The sequence below is a fragment of the Thermobia domestica genome, chromosome 6 (genome assembly GCF_964235325.1).
Source record: "Thermobia domestica chromosome 6, izTheDome1.hap1.1, whole genome shotgun sequence".
In the NCBI taxonomy this organism is placed as follows: domain Eukaryota; kingdom Metazoa; phylum Arthropoda; class Insecta; order Zygentoma; family Lepismatidae; genus Thermobia; species Thermobia domestica.
The window spans coordinates 211,414,476-211,420,475 of NC_137459.1; positions in this window are offsets into that span (position 1 = coordinate 211,414,476).

Sequence of the window (6,000 nt, forward strand, 5' to 3'; positions counted from 1 at the left end):
TTCTATTCGGAGGGGGCCCAACACGAATCCTCGTAAGCACGTAATTCTAATGTTTTAAAAATATCAATATCAATAATAATAATAATAATAATAATAATAATAATAATAATAATAATAATAAAAATAATAATAATAATAATAATAATAATAATGCAACAGTTCTGTATTTCTCTTAAACTTTTTCCTACTTTTCATTTATAAACCGGTTTACTTTGGAAACTGCATTATAGTACAAACAAAATGAAACATATTTTCGAGAGAAATGTAACTAAAGAAAACTGTCTGCTACGTATATCACATAACAAAAATAGCAAGAAGACATTGAGTGTATCGTTCTAATATATTAAAGTTAAAAACAGAACGGAAACAAAATGTTAATCCTATTTAATTCCTGTTCTTTAATTCCAAATGGTATAATGGCATTAATGTATGTTCTTAGAATTATAACAAGACAACAGCACATTGTCCAAAGTTTGGACACTGACTATTAGTAAACTGATATAAAAGAATCTCAAAAGGGTAAAAGCATGTTTCTTAAAAAGGGCTTGAGTTTCGGAGGGAGACAGCCCTCAGGCCCTCACGCTGGATACGTCCCTGATTCAGTGCAGTGCAGTTATTTGTTATAAAACATTATTATTAGATGTGTAATATGTAAAATTATATCATAAGTTTTACTTTTAACAGCTCTTTTCTTAACACATCCATATTATCCAGTGTTCTGCCTGCCTGTTTATGTCGGATAAGCGAAATTCTACTGTATTTCCAAAGCTAGCATATACATGAACTAGAATTGTATTGTCCTAGAACAGACAATAGTGTGAAATGCTTATATTAAAAGACTGGAATAAAAAAATAAATACTGTTTTGGTAGCGTGAGAACAAATTAAAAACAATTCAATATATTTCCTAGGTATTAGATTATCATCTCATTGTGTCGATATGTATTCTTTTTTAAACATAGTTTTAAAAGTCATACCATTCTCAATATTCCTAAGGAAATCGAAAGAAAAACTCCTATGTGCCTCTTGTGGTAAAGCGGCTTAAGTGCGTGGTCTGAAACGTTAAGGTATAGATAGAGTACCCGTACTTCAAAAATGCAAATTCGGGACGCTACTAAATTACGAGAATCTTTGAAATGCTTAAAATTGAAAGAAGTGTTGAATACTAATTTACTTTTCTCCATTAGATAGAGTTGTTCAAGCATTACGTTATCACATTTTTATTCCTTTCACTAGACCTTCTTCCAAGGGCGCCGATTTCTCTGTAATTTTTTTTTCTGGGAGGGCATTCAAATGCAGACGATATATATTAGGATTTTAAGGCAAATTGCATTCAAATTATGCCAAATATTGTATATTCATAAATACAAAGGGGGCCTACATGAGCTTTGGGGGGCCCGGCCCCCTAGGATCGGCGCCCTTGCCTTCTTCCTAGTTAAGCAAACGTAAGCAGATGATTTATTCCCTTCCCCTGGTAAGCAAAATTGTTTTTGTTTCTCAAGATTTGTTGTGTTTCGTGAAATAGCAGGAATTTCCAGATTACTTAACCATCTAAATGAATGTTTTCACTTAGAGCCATCCCGTCGATTCGCTTTGCCTAGGACTAAAATAAATTAAGGGTCAATAATGAAAGAGACATGTGGATCGAAGATCTTTCTTTGTTCGAACTTCGATTTTTTCAAATCCATGATGGGAAATTATATTATGTGTACAATTTTCGAAATTAATAGTATACAATCGTAAAAATATCTTACAAAACGATGGTTTATTGCAAAATACTTTGACTCAAAGAATAAATTACAAGTAATGAACTTGTTACTTTTCCTGGAGAGTCTAAGTCTTGAATGAGACACAGGCTCTTCAGCGTAGTGCTTGGAAAGATTGCCTCACTTGTTCTACCTTCCCGTGACTCAGCCTTGATTCGACTTGATCCTAAACGGATTATTCAGAAGTCGAAGTCGGAAGATGTTTCCCATTTTTCCCAAACACTCTTGGTCGATTACAATCTGCCTCACTTGTGAGGGGACAACCCCATGCCGTAAGCGTCGGTGGACTACCGATAGGCAACTAGCGACATGTCCCCAAAAGTTGGTGGTCCCGCAGCCAAAAATTGGTCCCACTTCCGCTTTGAAAACTATACCACCACTGGCAGAGAAGCGACGGAACGCCAACGAACCACAAAATTGTTCCCCTAAAATACGTTAAATCGCCTTTGCATTAAGGTGAGTCTACAAACATTTTTAAAAAAAAGTAAAAATAAAGTGCCCTGAGCTGGGCGTGAACCACCAACCTTAGGGTTATTAGGTGCGTGTTCTTCCGAATTCGCCACGGAGGCGATTGTGAAGACACAGCTTGTCGAGTGATAAATCGTTGGAGTATTTTTAATATTTCTAATCAGACTGCTCCATTAACCGTGTATATTTGACGATAAATGTTTGGAATCAGATCAAATGCACTCGTCATGTAATTTTATAACAAAATGGCAAGCGTCTATTTACTTTTTTCATAGTTCTCCCATATTCACTTGCTAGTGATCGGCGACAGTTGCCAACTAAATTCATACAATTATACGCACCCATCTCAAGATTTTTCACTTCATGATGTAAAGGCAGGAGTTACTCTTGACCCCCGGAGCTCAAGTATTGTCCTTATAATAACAATTCGTCAGGGAAAAGTAATATATAATAATAACCGCATGCACATGACTGGGATAGTTCGTGTTGGTCCCTTTGCGATTGTCCGTGACAAATCAAAGGAGCGGGGATCAAAATGAAGTCCTCGCTGTTACGTGGTGGTAACTTCAATATCCCCGATTCTAGGTATCTGCTTCGACTCGACGAATCCCTGCCACTAGTGGCACACTAGCGGCAATCCTTCGACGCGTCGCTATATTGACGATCGCCATTTACCAGCAAGTGGGCCACTAGGTGTTGGCGACGTTTACGGCATGGAGAAGCTAATAAACAAACAAACCAATAAATAAATCTAAAACCTTATAAAAATGTTTTCCCAAAATTTACATCTAGCAAAATCATTTGTTGGTATTCCAGAACTGCAAATTCACCTGTATTCATAATTTACTTCTATCGTAGTTTTGATATGAGAATGATGTGTCTGAAACTGTAACACAGGTCATTAAGATTATTTTTTTGCTTTAGTCAGATTTAGCAGTTTTACTTAGCAGTTAGTCAATTTGGATCTGTGATATCAGAGTTTTAGAGATTTCCTTAAATTTTTCATTTCTACAACAGTTGGCAACTAACACCATTAACGTATCTCTTTCGATATTTCCATAGGCAATGGCTTGGTCACTCCCAGTATATTTCATACAATGAACTACGGTGTCTTACTCCATTAATCCGAACTACATTTAATATCCAACAACTCTGTACATTTTCTCTTAAATCTGCAAACTTTCTACTAGGTTAAAACTGAGTATTTTCTATTTTCTTCCTTTCTTGCTAAAACGAAAGTGTTCTTTAAACAACCTGAAATGATGACTCTATATTACATTATGTTGCATAGGGCATTTTATGTAGCATATCATTTGACAGTTGGACACTTTCTTCGTATATTGAAAGCAACAGGGATTAAGTCCTTCTACACTTACATGAGAAGTAAACAAACTCCTTTTAATTCGTGGAATTGTGCCAATGCACTAGGTCCAGAGAGTTTTTAATTTAAGATTATTATTATTATTATTATTATTATTATTATTATTATTATTATTATTATATTATTATTATTATTATTATTATTATTATTATTATTATTATTATTATTATTATTTTATTGACTTAGGTTTTCCTGAATATTAAGCAATATTTCACAAAAAGCTGGTATTTTTAAACAAATGTGTTCGATATCAAGTTTTCATAAAGTAGTCACTCTCTCCTATAATTTCAGAGGGGCCGCGGTGGCTCAGTAATAAAGCGTTCACCTTTGGTGCATGGGATCCTTGGTTCGACCCCAGCTCGCACCAAGTGAATTTTGTGGTGGACAAACGCCATGTGCATGCGTTTTCTCGGGGTTCTCCCGTTTTCTCCCACTTTCTTCATTCCACCATTTCATTCATTTCTCATCATCACCGTGTCCTTTAGCCTAGTCGGTATAAGCATGGGTCGTGAAACTTAAAGATTTGATCTCAAATAATTCCAACCCAAACAGTTGCAGGAAGTATGCCATTTCGAATAAAACAAACTACTCTATAAAATTCTGAGTACAGTATTATTATTTTTTAAATATACAATTCTAGCGGACCTTATTTCTAAATCGAAGGGTAAGAAGACTAAATTCACTCCTATTATTATAGATTAATTTCAATTGAAGCAGTTAAAATAGTTGGGGAAAAATTAGAAAGCCATACCCTATATTCCAGTGTGCCACAACCGGATAACAGGCACACTGGCGCGCCCAGCAAATTACAAGAATATTTGTCGAGTTTATTTTATTTATTATTATCAACGATTCTCCCATGGATCAGCTCTCTGTATACAGTTAAACAAACAGGTATCACGTTGAGGGAATGAGTGTAATTATTTACTTTAATAGTAATAGAAAGGTATATTTTCTTGTATTTTCTACCGGGAATAACTGCATCCGGTCTAGAAAGCAGGGGCTAACAACGAAGGAACCCGATGTGCCAAACACACACCACTCTATAGTCATGAGTGCCACAAGTCCTTTTCTACGTCTTGGCACCCTAAAGGTTGTTGCCTTCAAAGAGAGAGAGAGAGAGAAATAACTTAAGTCTATTGCACTTCCATGCTTAAATAAATACATTATGTAAATAACTGTTTCGTTTTCTGTTTTTATTATTATTATTATTATTATAAATTTCTTAGGAAGTTGACTGCCATATGTATGCACACTGCTCTCCCGTGCAGCGCCTCGTGTATGATTTTCCATACATAAACTATATATTCCAAGTTTGTTGTATTCGTTCTATAGGTGTGTTTGTAATTAGATGCATATGGCGTATAAGTCAAAATTTAATGTCCACGCTACGTATATGCAAAACCATAGACAAAGAAATTTATGAACAAAGACATTTATGGTGCTAAAACAAAGGGCAAAAATAAAGAATTACTGGCGGATTGTTGCCCGTTGTGCACAGGTATTAACGGTTAACAGTGTTAAATTTAAACACATAGCTTTAATTAAGCACGAATTTAACTTATAGAGTACAGTGCGGAAAGGCTGAGGAGTTTGCTAGGATCGTTACAATATCGAACCCCGTAAAATGTACTGCAAACCTGTCCACAAGCCCCCCGTAATGTTGAACAGATGTTGTGCATTAATGCAAACCTATATAGACCTACGCACTTCAATACTAAACGAAGGTGCAGAGACTATTCATGAGTTCCAGTATTAAACTCTCTCACCCAATGTATTTTCCTAACATGTCTCCCAGCGATTACAATATTTTTTTTGGTATCTCAGTCACTTCCTAGTAGGATAGCTTTAACTAGAGACCACTGATTAACCTGGTATTGGATGTTTCACTTTCTTACCTTTGGAGTTGACAGTCATGGGTTGGACTTTTACACGCAAATATCTAATATTAACAACGTTTCTTCTAGAATTTCGTAATATTGTATTATTTCTTTGTATTATTCATTAGCTTGGTTAGACTTGTTTAAACACTTTTCTCTTTGCACCTATTCCTTAACGTAGGATACAAATGCACTAGCTCTCACCGGGAATCAAATCCAGAACCAAAGCACTTGAACCATTTGGCCACAGCAAGGCACATTTAAAAAGAAGTTTCGATTTTCTTAGGAAAATTGTGATTGGGTGTAACATTTAAAAATATATTTAAGAATGGGTACGGATGAAACGCACTGAATTTTCTCGCTCGAATTTCTTAAACTGACTCGTGTTAGGCTGAAGCTATTACTGAAACATTTATTTGGGAAATGCGAATAAAATAATGTGTTTTAGAAAACTTTGTTCGAAGCAACTTACGTCCAAATGTAAAGTACCCATTCGTCATATTTCT